The following is an 18179-nucleotide window of genomic DNA, read 5'->3' as shown; positions in this document are numbered from 1 at the left end:
AAAAGCTTTTGGTTTAATATAGTCCCATTTGTTGTTTTTTTGTTTTTATCTGTTTCCTTTGCCTGAGGAGATATATCAGCAAAAATATTCCTACAAGAAATGTCTGAAATTTGCTGCCTATGATTTTTTCTAGGATCTGTATGGTTTTGTGACCTACATTTACATCTTTATCCATTTTGAGTTTATTCTTGTGTGTGGTGTAAGCTGGTGATCTAGTTTCATTTTCTTGCATGTACCTGTCCAATTTTCCCAACGCCATTTATTGAAGAGACTGTATTTACCTCATGGTATGTTCTTGACTTTTTTGTCAAATGTTAATTGACCACATAGGTGTAGGTTTATTTCTGAGCTCTCTGTTCTGTTCCATTGATCTGTATGCTTATTCTTATGCCAATACCATGCTATTTTAATTACTATGACCTTGTAATATAGTTTGATAATAGGTAGTGTAATACCTCCAACTTTGTTCTTTTTTTATAGTGTAAGATATTTATATTTAAAATTAGCCAGCTAGACTCAGTTTAGATGATATGAATTTTGTACTATTCTTGCCACATTTCTATAAGTCTAAAATTAATTTAGCAACATCCAAAGCTTCATAATCAGGAGCCAGTGGAACATTTGTCTTCCTCTCTTTATCAGGCCTGATCAGGGTGTTGACTTTGTCTATGTCAATGTCATAGAGCTTCTTTGCAACCTGTTTGATCTGGTGCTTGCTGGCCTTGGCATCCACAATAAACACAGGTGTATTGTTGTCTTTTATTTTCTTCATGGCTGATTTGGTAGTCAAGGGGATCTTGATGATGACATAGTGGTTAAACTTGTTTCTCCGGGGGACACTATTTTGAGGGTATTTAGGCTGCCTTTAGAGCTGCAGTGTCTTTGAGTATCAAAAGGTGGGTGATGTGTAGATCTTAATTTTTTGTGGCTTTGGATGCTATTCAGTATTGCTTTATCTGCCTTTAAAGCCTTTGCTTTGGCTTTGGTTTTCGGAGGAGGAGGAGTTTCCTTCTTTGCTTTTGGTACCATCTTTGTGAAAAGCCTTCAACTTTTTTGTTTCCCCTTAGGATTGATAAGGCTATTCTGGATCTTCTGTAATCTCATATAAATTTTTGGAATATGTATCTAGATCTGTGAGATATTCCATTGTTACTTTAATAGGAATTGTGTTGAATCTATAGCTTGCTTGGAGTCGTATGGACATTTTAATGATGCTAATTCTTCCTATCCATTAACATGGTATATGCTTGCACTTATTGGTATTTTCCTCAATTTCTCTCTTTAGTATCTTATAATTTTCTAAGTATAAGTCTTTTACCTCCTTGGTTAAATTTATTACTAGGCACTTTATTTTTTGTTGCTGTTGCAATAGTAAATGAGATTCTTTTCTTATTTTGGCTTTCTGGATGTTCATTATTAGTGTATAAAAATGCCACTGACTTCTGAATATTAATTTTATATTCTACCACTTCGCCAAATTCATTTATCAGGTCTACTGGGTTTTTTGGTAGAGTTTTTAGTGGTTTCTATATACAATATCATGTCATCTGTGACTAATGACAGTTTTACTTGCTCCTTTCCAATTCTGATGCCTTTTAGTTCTTCTTGTGTGATCTCTATGAGTAATACTTCCAGTACTATGTTGAATAAGAGTGGTGATAGTGGACATCCTTGTCTCAATCCTGCTCTTAAGGAAAGCACTTTTAATTTTTACTGATTGAGTATGATGTTGGTAGTGGGTTTGTCATATATAGCTTTATTGTTCATTATTTTAGTTAAGCAAGAGAACATTGTGTTTCTTCACTATCTCTTAGTACTAATGCTTGCCATTTTAAATAAATTTGTAGTCCAGTAAGATGCTCACTTGTGTCTCAGAGACAGACTGCATGACTTCCCAAATTTCACCCTGTACAATTTCAGTGTTTTAACTGTCTGAAAAACTGAGTGAGAACACAGAAACTGTCAAGCAGTCACCTATTCCCCTTGAAGTCCCACTGGAAACAATATGACAACATTGAAGGAAAGGCAGCAACTGCAGATTTGTTCTACAGCAAGATAGTTGCTACTGAAAACCTTCTAAGCATTTTTTCTGTTTTCCCCCCACCATCACCAAGTTATTGAACTCATTTATAAATTATCACCATTTCGGAACTGTAGTTTTAGTCTGACCCTTAATTCATTACATCAGGGCACTTATTCTTTGAAAATAGTAGGACATTTCTTGCCTTATAACTAACAAAATTCTTTCCTGTTATTGGAGGTAAGAATGTGAGAAATATGTATCTCAAAACTATACTTGCTTTCTGCTCTTATTTTTTAAAATTATATATGTAAACTATTATTTTTTATATTCATGTATCTTTACTCACTGAAATGCTGAATTCTTTAAAATAACTGAATATCTTAGTAATAGATTTCGGTCAAAGCTTGTTGTAAAGCCTGTCAAGCTTTAAAATTATTTATAAAGATAATTTCTTTAGTTAACTTGAAAAAAATAATTTTAGACATATAGAAATATGCCCAGAATAGTACAAAAAATTTCTGTATACCCTTAACTAAGTCCTCAAATATCATTGTGTTGCCACATCCTCTCCTCCTCACTGTCATGTTGTAAACATGATACCTCTGTATTTCTAATTTTTTCAATACTTTTTAAACAAATAAAAACTTTCTCTCATACAACCATAGTACATTATCATTGATGTACTATTATTATATAATTGACAGACTTTTCCAAATTTAATCAATTGACTTCATGTTCATTATAGCAAAAAAAAACAAGGAAAAATCATTTTTTCCTTGTTCAGGATCCAAGTCACATGCATGTAGGTGCTGTTTCCTAAGTCTCCTTAATTGGAAAGAATTCCTCTATCTGTTTTTTTATGACTTGACATTTTTGAAGTGGGAAGGCCAATAATTATGTAGAATGTCTCTCACCTCTTTTATTCTAATATTCTAGAGTAGCACATTATACAATAAACCAGGCACATAAAATCTTATTTGGACTTTTATTATCAATTGTATTAGTTTAATATCTGTAAACTTTCCTTTAAGGCTTGGTTTATAATTGGCAGCTTACTCAACTGTGCAGCAAAATTTTATGATGTGTCTAGTATGTGGCAGGTGTTCTGCTATAGGTATTAAGGATTATAATTTCAATGAATCATGGTTACTGCCCTTGAGCATTACATGGCTATATATACTAGTATATTTCTTTTTCTCTTTTATTTATTTTTGTTTTGTAGACTTTTATTGATGCCTTAAGAAATAACCAGTGCACCACATTTACTCTACTCTTAATAGTCTAGGCAATCTTCAATTCATTGACTTTTTTATTAACAAAATTTGGTTATTCTAATTTTCCTTGCTGGAAAAGAGCTGTATTAAAACTCTACAAACTCTGTTTTGTTTTTCTATTTTAAAAAAATACATTCTTTAGAGCAAAAAATCATCAGATGTATATGGAACTATAAAAAACCCCGAATAGCCAAAGCAATCCTAAAGAAAAAGAATGAAGCCAGGGGCATTACAATACCTGACTTCAAACTATATTATAGGGCCACGACAATCAAAACAGCATGGTATTGGCAGAAAAATAGACAATCAGACCAATGGAACAGAATAGAAAGTCCAGAAATAAAACCACATATATATAGTCAAATAATTTTTGATAAAGGGGCCAACAACACACAATGGAGAAAAGAAAGCCTCTTCAATAAATGGTGCTGGGAAAACTGGAAAGCCACATGCAAAAGAATGAAACTGGACTACAGTCTCTCCCCCTGTACAAAAATTAACTCAAAATGGATCAAAGATCTAAACATAAGACCTGAAACAATTAAGTACATAGAAGAAGACATAGGTACTCAACTCATGGACCTGGGTTTTAAAGAGCATTTTATGAATTTGACTCCACAGGCAAGAGAAGTGAAGGCAAAAATTAATGAATGGGACTACATCAGACTAAGAAGTTTTTGCTCAGCAAGAGAAACTGATAACAAAATAAACAGAAAGCCAACTAAATGGGAAATGATATTTTCAAACAACAGCTCAGATAGGGCCTAATATCCAAAATATACAAAGAACTCATAAAACTCAACAACAAACAAACAAACAATCCAATAAAAAAATGGGAAGAGGATATGAATAGACACTTCTCCCAGGAAGAAATACAAATGGCCAACAGATATATGAAAAGATGCTTATCTTCTTTAGCTATTAGAGAAATGCAAATCAAAACGGCAATGAGATACCACCTCACACCTGTTCGATTAGCTGTTATTAGCAAGTCAGGTAATAGCAAATGTTGGAGAGGCTGTGGAGAAAAAGGAACCCTCATCCACTGTTGGTGTCAATGTAAAGTAGTACAACCATTATGGAAGAAAGTATGGTGGTTCCTCAAAAAACTGAAAATAGAACTACCTTATGACCCAGCAATCCCTCTACTGGGTATATATCCCCAAAACTCAGAAACATTGATACGTAAAGACACATGCAGCCCCATGTTTATTGCAGCATTGTTCACAGTGGCCAGGACATGGAAACAACCAAAAAGCCCATCAATAGATGACTGGATAAAGAAGATGTGGCACATATACACTATGGAATACTACTCAGCCATAAGAAATGATGACATCGGAACATTTACAGCAAAATGGTGGGATCTTGATAACATGATACGAAGCGAAATAAGTAAATCAGAAAAAACCAAGAACTGTTTTATTCCATACGTAGGTGGGACATAATAGTGAAACTAAGAGACATTGATAAGAGTGTGGTGGTTACGGGGGGGGAGGGGGGAATGGGAGAGGGAAAGGGGGTGGGGAGGGGCACAAAGAAAACAAGATAGAAGGTGACAGAGGACAATCTGACTTTGGGTGGTGGGTATGCAACATAATTGAACGACAAGATAACCTGGACTTGTTATCTTTGAATATATGTATCTTGATTTATTGATGTCACCCCATTAAAAAAATAAAATTATTATAAAAAAAAAAAACATTCTTATTTTTAAACTGGGATGCCAAAAATCCTTGTCCCATCTTTAATGGTGATGTTGATGGTGGTGGTTATCATTTGAGCCTCTTATTTCCTCACCTAGATCTAGGAACCTTGACACCAGGTTTGCTTCCTCTTTGCACTTCTCCATCTCTGTGGCACCACTAAACAGGTCTCTGAACATGGGCACAACTCCAGTTCACTCTCCTTGAACTTTTCTGAGTTAGGAAAAGTGGGCAGTAGGCGCTACTGGAAGACTGGGATTGTAGGCTTACTTAGGGCCCACTCATGAGTCTACACAAGTATATTCCTAACTGTGGTATGTAATGTCTTTCTTCCCCTTCTGCATTTTGAGGAGGAGATGTACAATTCTTTTTTGTTTGCTTTATTTTGCTTATGAATATTTTTGTTAGGTAATTTGTGTTCTACTTTAATATCAATCTTTCTGCATAATACAGCAGAAATTCTCAAAGTATATAAATTGGCTAGATGTTCTGATATGGAGGAAAAAGAGTAAAACTGTTTAATCACTATCTGTATGGCTTTAGCAGATGCTGTCAGTGTTTAAGTTATCCAGAGAGAGGTGTTTTATTTCATATTATCGGCTTAGACATTGATGTACATCTTTTTCTCTTAACTCTTAGTGATTAATTATATGATAAAGAGAAGAGAAATTCTACAAACAAGATATAATTTGAAATAAAAAAAAAATTCATGTTAGTTACCCTTGAAAGCTAAGTTACATCAATTCCAAAGGACATAATTCTTTATAAGAAAAGTGTACATAATACTTGATTTATATAGATCACGCCATTGACATCTGCTTGGGTATTCCATTAAACTGCCTTTAAAATCTCGAGCTTTTGAAATTCAATGTCAAAATCAATTGTTTAAAACCATTAAAGTTAATTTAAAATATATGAAATAATTATATAAAATAGTAACTATGAGGGTTGTTTATATATTCAAATAGATAGATAAGATATATGTATATAGATTCAAAAATGATAGATGGGTAGATAGATATTTCATAAATTATAAATGGAGAACATATTACCAAATGGAAGAATTTATTTTATATCAAGGAGGAAAATAGTATCAGAGTCCTGCTGGGATTATTAACTTGGTTTTTCTGTTTACTTATGAGACTTTCTCCCATTAGTAACATACAATTTAATATAACTAAGCAGCAACACTAAGCATTCAGAATATATTTAGACAGTACTCCTTATTCATTAAAATAAATTACTGCTGTAGTACCTTTAAAAGTATGATACAAGATCCCAAATAGTAAATAATCCTTTAATTGCTACACAATTTTAAGGTAATACTTGAAAAGAAATCTAAATATGATTTATGTTTTTAAATATTACTTTCTGCTTTGAAAAAAAAAAAAAGAGTACCAGCATCAGCTGTCATATATAGAGAAAACCCAACATTTCTTACTTGGGTATTGTTAAAATATTGATACATTGGTTGAAAAGTTTTAAGAGAATTCTGTAGGGGAAATTTGAAAATATCTACCACTATTTAGTTCTAGAAATTGCTCTGTATCCTTGAGCTGATTTTAAACTAAGTTTCTAGGTGAGTTTCATGTTTTTATTTGTCCTGCTCTATACATAATGGGTTCTTACAATATCAGGATTCATGTAAACTATTAATTCTGGGCAATTTTCATTCATGGTTTTCTCAAATATTTTTGACCCAATGCTCTATCACCCTCTTATTCAGAAATATTAATAGAGAAATGGTGGGATTTCTGGATCTATGTATACCTCTCAAATTTTCTTTCATGGGTTTTCTTTTTTTCTTCTCTCTCTCTCTCTCTCTCTCTGTTTCAGATAACTGACGTAGCTGATCTTTTAACCTACTCACATCCTGTGTTCATTTAAGTATAAGCCTATGCTAAATTTTTTTTACTTTATTTCAGCACTATTTCTTTTCAAAATGACAAATTGATTTTCTTGATTTTTTATATTACTGTCTATTGTTGCTTGACTCTTTTTATAATCTCTAACTAACATTATGGGCATAATACTTTTGCTTATTGAGTACTATATGAAGTACATTTATTTTTAGGCCAGCAGAGATTACTCTAATATTCCTAGGGCTCCTGTATAACTGTTATTTTCTACTGAGGTGTTTCTCCCCATGCATTGGCCTTATTTAGATAATTGGTGTTACAGGCTTGAGCACTCACTTTCCAGTGAGAATTTTTTCTCTTGCCTCCTTGTATGTATCCTCACTTGTGACTGTCTCCAAGCCATGCTCCAGCTCCAGTATGAGGGCATTACATTGGCCTTGTGTCTTAGAGAACCTCAACTTCTGCTAGTGCTAACTGCTTTTGTTTTGTTTCTTTGTTGCCTTTAATTTGTGTGTGTGTGTGAGAGAGACAGACAGACGGACAGACAGGAAGGGAGAGAGATGAGAAGCATCAACTCATAGTTTTTTTGTTTTTGTTTTTGTTTTGTATTTTTCTGAAGTTGGAAACGGGGAGGCAGTCAGACAGACTCCCGCATGTGCCCAACCGGGATCCACCTGGCATGCCCACCAGGGGGCGATGCTCTGCCCAGCTGGGGCATTGTTCTGTTGCAACCAGAGCCATTCTAGCGCCTGGGGCAGAGGCCAAGGAGCCATCCCCAGCGCCCGGGCCAACTTTGCTCCAATGGAGCCTTGGCTGCGGGAGGGGAAGAGAGAGACAGAGAGGCAGGAGAGGGGGAGGGGTGGAGAAGCAGATGGGCGCTTCTCCTGTGTGCCCCGGCTGGGAGTCGAACCCAGGACTCCTGCACGCCAGGCCGACACTCTACCACTGACCCAAACGGCCAGGGTCCTCATAGTTGATGCACCTTGGTTGTTCATTGATTGCTTTTCCTTATGTGCCTTGACTGGGAGGCTTTAGCCAAGCCAGCAACCCCTTGCTCAAGCCAATGACCCCACACTCAAGCCAGTGAGCCTTCACTCAAGCTGGCAACTTTGGGGTTTCAAACCTGGGTCCTCTGGGTCCCAGGCCAATGCTCTGTGCCACCGCCTGGACAGGCTCTTTGTTGCTATTTTGTTTTGTTTTGTTTTATTATGAGTGTTTATAGAAATATTGTGGACAAGGCCCACTGGGGTGAGGATGATGGAGACACAGAGTCCCGACTCAGGGGACCAGGTTCAGTGACGCAGATCCACTTTATTCAGGAAGTAAGCTAGCTTATATACACAGGTTCAGCCTGTAGGGTGTTACAGCATGTTCTTCAAAGCCAATGGCCGGAAAGGTCAGGGAGCTGCCTGGTTGGCACTGACCCACTTCCTTACAGTGGGTGAGCTCCCTCCTGGATGTGCCTAGAAAGGGTTCAGGTGCTGGAGTGTTCTCACAGCATTGCATCAGCCACAGCTGCCAGGAATGCACTCTGTGCTCTACCTACATTTCCCCTTTCTCTTTTAATTAGGGCCAGTTGGACTTGATGAATGACAGCTTGCTGTTGTTTTCTCTATGTGAAGGATAATGCCAGGGTGGGGAAAAGCAGCCCAGATGTGGGGGTCTGCCCGCATCTCGGCGTTAGCAGTTGGCACACATAAGCAGGAACAGAGTACCAGGGCCTGGGGGCCCATCATGGGCCATTCTCTGGTCTTGCTCCTCTAAAACCTTCATATCCCCTCAGGTGATGGGGTGTGCATGTTGGCTGTGAGGTCTTCTTCTCGAGACTCTCCATTTCCTGGGTTGGGGGGTTCGTTGGAGAGGTGATCTTGGGACACCGGGACTGGCCTTATGTTTCATCCTGGGATCCAAATTCGCTGAAAAGACATAAACATAACCTCTCCCTTGCATTAGAAGGGGGTGTGGACCCCACCACTGTGCCATGGCTGGGTCCTTCCAGTGTACCAATGGTAAAGGGGTTCAGGAGTGGCAACTTCCACTTCTTCGGCTGGCGGGCCTGATGGCACAGTTAGCAATCTGATTGGTTTCATTTTTGCATGCTTAGCCACGGGTGTGTTAAACTCGGAGGCTGAGCCACTTTCCTCCTCAGTGAAGGGGGGTGAATAGGGAGGTTGAGGCTCCTCAGAGAGAGGGGTAGCCTGTAATATTTTTGGAATAGGAGGAGGGTCCTTAACAGGAGATGGCTGTTAGGGCAGGAGGGAGACTGATGGGGAAGGTTTGCCCTTTGTGTACTCCTGCTGAACAGAAGCACTGGAAAGCTTGAGCCCAAGTATCAGGGTTCCAAAGAGGTGTGTCCTGAAGCCAAGGGTTGAAACCTGAGAAGATTTCCTAGTAGGTACAAAGATGCTTGAGCTTGCATGGCTCTGGAGGCCTTTTCATTAACATTAACTCACCTACTCTGCAATAGGGCATGGAGAAGGTTTTCTATTGCAGAGTGTCACTCACCCATCCCTTGGATGCCAGTTGGGTCCCTGTTCGGGTGCCAGTTGTGAACAAGGCCCACCGGGGGTGATGACAATGGAGATGCAGAGACCTGACTCCGGAGACCAGGTTCAGTGACGCAGACCCGCTTTATTCAGGAAGCAAGCTAGCTTATATACACAGGTTCAGCCTATAGGGTGTTACAGTGTGTTCTTCCAAGCCAATGGCCAAAAAGGTCAGGGAGCTGCCTGGTTGGCACTGAGCCACTTCCTTATAGTGGGCGAGCTCCCTCCTGGGTGTGTCTAGGAGGGTTTCAGGTGCTGGAATGTTCTCAAAGCATTGCATCAGCCACAGCTGCTAGGAATGTGCTCTACGCTCTACCTACAAAATATTCCATTTCTGTTTCTTGTTTTAAGGACAACCATATGTATAAATATGTGCATAATATATATTATAGTGTATATGTGATATTAATGCAAGCAGAGAAAATTCAATGTCTGTGAATTAGCAACCTGGGTCATGTCAACATTGATATAACTCTGTTGTTGCTTTAATCTCAGACTTTATAAATATCATGACAGCATGCTCCATGGCTTGTATAATTTTTACAAAGTTATTATTCATGACAGTACTGATGTCATTTTTTTTTCTTTTTAATTTCCTGTGTCTGCTTCTTCCTAAAATTGAAAATCTCTCCTCAATTTTCTCAGCTGTATTCACTGTTTTTCAGCATAGTGTATTCTGAGGAGAAAAAGACCTGTATCTGTATCCTTGTCATAGTTTTGACTTCATCAGATTGTGAGACATTAATTATTTATTTTACCATTCTTAAAAATGAAAAAAAAATATTAACTCTATCATGAATTTCTGAGGTTATTTTGATTTTTAATGCCAGGTTGTTTTAAATGTGTTCAGATCCTAGATAAAGTACATGTAGGCCCCAAAGAGATGCATATGCCAAAAATTATTACTATTTTAAGGGCCCTCTTGAAGACAGCTGGAACCTAATAATTTTGCTGACTTCTTTGCTTTTTTTTTTTTTTTTTTTGATATTTCTCTGAAGCTCGAAACGGGGAGAGACAGCCAGACAGACTCCCATATGCACCCGACTGGGATCCATCCACCCGGCACACCCACCAGGGGCGCCGCTCCGCCGTGACCAGAGCCACTCCAGCGTGGGGGGGGGGCAGAGGCCAAGGAGCCATCCCCAGCGCCCCGGCCATCCCTGCTCCAATGGAGCCTTGGCTTCGGGAGGGGAAGAGAGAGACAGAGAGGAAGGAGGGGGGGTGGAGCAGCAAACGGGCGCCTCTCCCATGTGCCCTGGTCGGGAATCGAACCCGGGTCCCCCGCACGCCAGGCCGACACTCCACTGCTGAGCCAACCAGCCAGGGCCACTTCTTTGCTTTTCACATTGTGTTCAGAAGTCACCAATACAAGAATCAATGAGTCTAGAAATAGCTATATTGAAAATAAAAATGAAATGACTAGAATGAGAGCTTATAGCATCTAATATACATCTGCTTGTATTATAAATCTATATATAACTTCTGCATCACCTTGGTAAAGTTAATATCTTCATGCCTTACCTACTTCTATAAAGTCCCAGTGAGATAACGTTAAGCTAAAAAGTTTAAAATCTATAAGGCATTTGATGAATTTCACTTTCTCCTCTTCTGTATTAAATTGACTGGATTTAACATTCATAAGCTTTTCTTGACATTGTCAATAAGAAGTCTGACAGCAATGTGATTAATTTTCTGTCATAGAGGCCCAATTTGTTTTTTTATTCTTCTATTTAGAAACATTTAAAGATTTTATATTTATTCTTATTGTTCTAACATTTCACTGCTATGTGTCTCAGTGTGGCTAGTTTTCATTCATCCTGTTTACCATCCAGCCCTCTGCTGGGCAGTTAAATCTTAAGGTGCATGCTTTTTTTCAGATCTGAGTAATTGTTTTTCATGATTTAGTGATTTTCCTCTTCACATTTCCTCTAGCTTTTCCTTCTGAAAATACAATAGGAAAATATTGGCACATATAGAACAACATATTTTTCCAAGGTTCAGTTTTTCTTTACATTTCAGCATTTACTGAATCAACCTGTATTGTTAAGGATTCTTTGATTCAATGTTACATGATACACACTCCTTACCAGAGTCTATTCTGCTATTCAGCCAGGAACTATTAAGTGTCTTCCCCACATCAGAGAAGATGAGAGTATTAAATCTAGCATTTTGATCTCTATGATATTTGTTTACCTCAAATATTAGATACTCTATTTCCCCATGTATAAGATACACCTTAATTATGGGGCCTGAAATTTGAAAAAAAAAATGTATTACATAAAGTTATTGAACTCAACTTTTTTTTTTGTATTTTTCCGAAGTGAGAAGTGGGGTGGGGAGGCAGAAACAGACTCCCGCATTTACCTAACCAGGATCCACCCAGCATGCTCACCAGGGGGTAATGCTCGGCCCCTCTGGGGTGTTGCTGCACTGCAATCGGAGCCATTCTAGTGCCTGAGGCGGAGGCCATGGAGCCGTCCTCAGCACCCAGCCAACTTTGCTCCAATGGAACCTTGGCTGCAGGAGGGGGAGAGAGAGACAGAGAGAAAGAAGAGGGAAAGGGTGGAGAAGCAGATGGGTGCTTCTCCTGTGTGCCTGGCCAAGAATCAATCCTGAGACTTCCACATGCCAGGCCAACACTGTAGCACTGAGCCAACCAGCCAGGGCTGAACTCAAGTTTTATTCATCATAAAATTTATACAACTCCTCATTTGCACAAAAAAGCAGGAAATGCAAGTAAAATAAAATCTATAACCACTGTATAAGACACACCCAATTTTTAGACCCCCAATTTTTCAAAAAATAGTACATCTTATACATGGGGAAATATGGTAACTCATATTTTTGTGCTAACTGTTGTTTTTGAGCACCTCTGTCTTCCTGCTTAATCTGTTTACCATAATCTCTGTTCTGGTTGAATGAAGGGAAGAGGAAGATGCTCCTGATGAAGGCATCTTTCAGCTATGAGAGATGCTCTGGCTATGAGGATCCTGGTTGTCTAATGGCAATCAGAGTTTTGCCTTTCAGCTGAGATTCAGTGCTTTAGCTTACGGCTTTCTACCAGGTGCTTAGCATAAATAAAAGTGGGGTGTGTTATGGAGAGTAGAACAATAAACATAACTTCTTCCAAGTTCCCTAAGTAGTTTTCCTGATGTCCATTTCAGTACCCTCTTTTATTGGCATGAACTGACGGAGTTTGCAGCTACCAGAGAACCAGTCTCATCTCAAAACAGCCCTTTGCATGTACAGTGGGTCCTTGAGTTACAACACAGTTCTGTTCTTATGACAGTGACATAACCTGAATTTTGGTGTAAGTTGAAACACCCCCTAGCCTAACACAAATGGAACACTTGCACTTTTTTTTAAATTTATAAATAAATTTTTTTTATTAATTTTAATGAGGTGACATCAATAAATCAGGGTACATATATTCAAAGAAAACATGTCCAAGTTATCTTTTCCTTCATTTATGTTGCATACCCATCACCCAAAGTCAGATTGTCCTCCATCACCTTCTATCTAGTTTTCTTTGTGTCCTTCCACTTGCACTTTTAACAATCCAAAATAGTGTAGGCAAGCATACTGGAGGATGCCAACTCCCTCACTCATATGCTGTGTTATTGCATATTCTGTCATGCGCAACCAAACTATGTTGCCCCCATAGACCATAAATACAACACTAATAGCACAAGCCAAAACCTTTACATCTAAATTTTTTAAAGTTTTTATAGGAGTGAGCATTGTAACTCAAAATGCTATATGTCAAGACTGTTGTAACCCAGGGATCCCCTGTTGTTTTGATCTGATTTCTTTGGTCAAAACCATTATATTTATTTGTCTCATTTTAGGGCTCTCAACATTTCTGGACCACTTTGGGCATTTTTCCTTTAAATCCCACTGCTTTAATGATTTTTCTCCTGCAAGGTTTTTTTCCCATTTCTTGAAAATTCATCTGAGTGGAAAGTTAGAAATGTATGCCCAGTTTACATTCTTTTTCTAAACTCCAATTAGACTATTGTGAGATGAATCTTTTAAATCTATTTATGCTCCACATGCACTAGCAATTTGGCAAGTTCTTCTCATAACTGGTAAATATGTTCTGATAACAGATAATGTGTTGGGTAGTACTGCCAGAGCCCAACATGCCCAGAAGTGCCTGGAAAATTATACCTCTTAATACTCCCCATTTGCGAACCACCAGGGAAGCTCTTAACAAATGACTCTCTGGTATGGTATTATAAATAACACAGCTCCATCATCCTATAGCTGGGATAATGTGGAGACATGTATTTTCTAATCTTATGGAGGGTATCTCTGCAGGAATCATCTCTGCTCATCAATCATGGTAGCTGGCATAAGAATGCACCCATTATCAGCTGCCTTCCTTTTCCTGTCTCACATCCCTATACTCCTGCTGATGTCCTTATCCTTCTAAAAACAACTACAGTACTTCTACTTAAATCTTTGACTCTGTGGATCCTTGGCCAGGTAGCTCAATTGGATAGTGCATCATCCTAATACACCAACATTGTTGGTTCAATTCCCAGTCAGGGCATGTACAAGAATCAACCAATGAATGCATAAATGAACGGAACAACATAGATGTCTCTCTTTCTCTCTGTCTCTTTCTCTTCCCTCCTCTTCTCTTTAAAATCAATCAATAAAAATTAAAAATAAATCTTTGACTTTGTGGATTCTGAAACTAAACAATTGCCATATATCAAATAGTTATTGTATTATAGAATGTGTCCAACTAGCCTCCATCTAAGTATTATTTGATTAAAGTAGCAAACCAGATATGCACATACAAAGTAATCATGCATTTTCCCTATCATGTTTATTTCAATCTGAAAATAAAACAACACATATTATAAGAAGGTCTGTTATATGGTCTACAGTAGAATAATCAAAATCTACTTTACAGCATTATAGTCTAGTGAAATGTTTATGTATTAAAGGATTCTGTGATCACATAATTTTGAGAACTATAAAATATACTATATTGTTTTCTTAGAAATTTGTAGTTCATGTGATCATATTAAAAATAAAGTGAAGGTCTATAAGAAAAATAAAACAAAAATCTGCCTTTATTTGAAGTTAATATTTTTTAAACTAATTTGACCAAAGAAACTCTTTATAACAAAAATCTTACTGATATCCAGTGAAATATGATATGTTTATCTGGGAGAAGCTACCTATACAATTATGAAAGCTGTAATCTTGATTTCGATAGACTCATATTCTTACCTATCACATAGAACTGCTGAAATTTTAATAATTAATTACTAAATCATTTAGCTATGTTAGAAAGTGGCATTATTTAAAACAGTGGTCCCCAACCTTTTTTAGGCCATGGACCGATTTAATGTCAGAAAATATTTTCACGGACCACCCTTTAGGGTAGGACGGATAAATGTATCAAGTGACCGAGACAAGAGTCAAGAGTGAGTCTTAGATGGATGTAACAGAGGGAATCTGGTCATTTTTTAAGAATAAAACATCGTTCAGACTTAAATATAAATAAAATGGAAATTAAGTTATTTATTCTTTCTCTGTAGACCAGTACCAAATGGCCCATGGACCGGTACCAGTCCATGGCCCGGGGGTTGGGGATCACTGATTTAAAAGAATCCACCTCACGTTTGATTTTAAGTCAGGTAAAAACCTAGACCCCTAAAAAGTGTGATCTATGATATTTTGCTCCATTTTGTTATATATTATCATATTGGTAACATAATTGAAGTGATAAAACAAAGTTGAGGTGATAAAATTAATGCCCATGTACACTCTATCGCTAAAAAATTTATTGTTGGTTTAGCAGAGTGGCCCCATGTGATTAGGTTAATAAATCAGTTTGTTAGGTGGCTATAGCTGTTTATTTTTCTTCAAAGATTGAAAAATAATTTTTAGTCATTAATTGGTATAATGTATTGTAATTCTCAAATGGCATTTTTAAATTTTTATTTATTGAAAATTAAATGTTTTGGGATGACATTGGTTAGCAAAATTATATAGGTTTCAAGTATACATTCCTTTGATACATGATCTATATATATATTGCATTGTGTGCCCACCACCCAAATCAAATCATCTTCTGTCACCATATTTGGTCCTCTTTACCCTTTACTATTCCCACACCCTCTTCCATCTGGTAACTACCATACTGTCTGTGTCTATGAGGTAACAATAGACATATTATGTATCTGGGTGATTTTGAGTACATAGGTATCATTGGCTTTTGACTTCACTGTATCTTTGAGAGCTGATGTGTATTTGGAGTCTGGCTGTATAGACTAGTTAAAATTACAGAAATGTAGAGATATTAAAGTATACTATTCTCAATTTTATTGTCAATATTCTTTCAAGATATATTAACATCTAGTGTTTTTTGTTTTCCTGATGGGAATTATTTTTAACTTTCTAATCTTTTCTTTATACTCTGTCATTAGTTGTCTTCAAAATATACTCCTAATTATGTTACCTCCTCACTCAAAAATTTTTGTTATTTTGGTATCATTAAGTTACTATCCAAATATATCTATAAAATTCCCACCCATTTTCAAGAATACCAAAATTTTTTTTCTAAAGATTTTATTTATTCATTTTAGAGAGGAAAGAGAGAAAGACAAATTGTGGGAGCAGGAAGCATCAACTCTCATATGTGCCCTGACCAGGCAAATGCAGGGTTTTGAACTGGCAACTTCAGGGTTCCAGGTTGATGCTTCTTCCACTGTGCCACCACAGGTCAGGCTGAGAGGAATACCAAGTTTTAATGTCTCTTCATTAATGAGGTAGGGATGAATATTGCCTTTCTCTGGGTCTTTATACAATGTAGTGTTATCAGCAAATGGTTTCACCTTCCTGAAGTTTCTTATATAAATATATTGAAATAATAACAACAACATCACTACCTGCTGTATGCAATAAGTAAGTTGAAGTGTGTAAACTGCCAAGCATGGTTTGGAAGATATTAAAACAATAAATTGAAGCAATTAATATGCATTATTATTATAACACACAATCTTCTTTGTGTTACAGTTATTTGTAAATAATCATGTTTCTTTCTATTAGCATATAACCTCTTCAAGGGCAGATTTTGTGCCCAAATTGATTTTAATAACCCCCAAGTCATTGAGCACTTTACCCCCCTACATACTTCATTTGTTTTAATTTAAACCATAGTAATTTAATGTAAAAATAAACATGAGTTCACATTTAGTATCTCTATCTTGAAATTAGCAGTACCAATATATTTTTCAATTCACAAATTCACTGGGTATTATAGGTTCTAAAAGTGATATCAGAGTATCATTAGCTATGGCAAAGTAACATCTTGAAATATTTATGTGTATGTACATCTGTATTCATATCACTACAATAGCATTGTCTCCCGCATTGCTGGTCACTGCTCAAACTAGACTATTACTGCCCAGTGGAGTGAAAGCCATGACAGTAATTTAACCAGAAATTTGATGGCAGGGGAAGATGGACAGAGTCAAAAATGTGTATGCACAGTAAACACTGGAGTGAGTTTCTTAGAAAGAATCTTCCAGTATGTCTCATTCAGGACACATCCACCTTTTGGTATAAGTAAAAGAAGAATAAAATCCCAAAACAGGCTAAAAAATCAAAAGTAGATGGAATCTGTGCTCCTTTTTACATATGACACGGAGATCTTCAAGATCGCGGCATTTTTATACATCAGCGTGGTGCAAGAGCAGATAAAGGTAGGCGAGGAGAAGGTTGGGCTAGGCAGAGCAATCTGGTATGAAACCTTTCATGGAGCTTTTTTTTTGGCTCCAGAGTGGTAAGGAAAAGGAGCCAGATTTTCCTCTGCTCCTCAGAAAGTCACAAAGGTAAACTAAAAAGTAGAGATGGCAGATAAGGAAGAGAGCTAGCTGGCAGAGCCTAAGGGTCTCATTTTTTATCTAAGAGGATGGTGCAACAGAAAATAGCAGGAATCTTATAACTAGGAATTCAGAGAGAGTATGACTACTTTAGTAAAGGTCAGAGGAGAAAACGCTTACAGCTGAGATCAAGACAAAACAATATATATACCAAAGGGTGTATGAGATGAACACATTAGAATCGAGAACCAGGTCGCTCCTTTCCTAACACATTCGTAACTTGACATGAACATTTTATATATATGCTTAAGTAAGTACTGCCTCAGAAAAAAATGAGGAGGAAAGTAAATTCTTTCCTAACGTAGAAAATCCTGAATTGAATGGGAAAAAAATACTTAATTAACTGTTTTTCACAGAAATGACTAGGTTTTGTTGTGCCCAGCTGAGTCAAAGAGAGACTGTATAGAGAGATAACTGTAAAGTATAGAAACAAAAAATTGTTCACCTGAGTTATATGCTGTGAAATTTGTATCTGAAACATACTCATTATGTCTTAAAGAGTGTAATTCAAATTCCAAATAATTTTCTACCAATTATAACTTTGGAAAAACTTATGGTATTGAAAAAATAACAGTAAATACACACACATGCAATCCATTAGGAACAACACAAAATAGTCTAAAATTTAGTATAAAAATGAGAGAGACATAGGTCCATAGTTTTTATCATTCTCAATGTAGAACTATAATTTTGTTTTTAATTTTTCAAAATAAACATTGTATATATTTATGGTTTGCAACATGATTTGATATACATATAAACAGTGAAATGGTTTCTATAGTCAAGCTAATTATATCTTCTCCTCATATACTGATCATTTATTTTTGAGTGTGATAAGAGTACCTGAAATCTATTCTTGAAATC

At 36.9% G+C, this 18179-nt stretch overlaps 1 pseudogene; it reads right to left on the bottom strand.

The window, feature by feature from the left end:
- Nucleotides 1-559: 559 nt before the first annotated feature.
- LOC136385668 (large ribosomal subunit protein uL23-like) lies at nucleotides 560-1029 on the bottom strand (annotated as a pseudogene).
- Between the last annotated feature and the right edge of the window lie 17150 nt (nucleotides 1030-18179).

Source organism: Saccopteryx leptura, chromosome X (assembly GCF_036850995.1).
Source record: "Saccopteryx leptura isolate mSacLep1 chromosome X, mSacLep1_pri_phased_curated, whole genome shotgun sequence".
NCBI lineage: Eukaryota > Metazoa > Chordata > Mammalia > Chiroptera > Emballonuridae > Saccopteryx > Saccopteryx leptura.
This window is presented reverse-complemented; position numbering and strand designations above follow the sequence as displayed.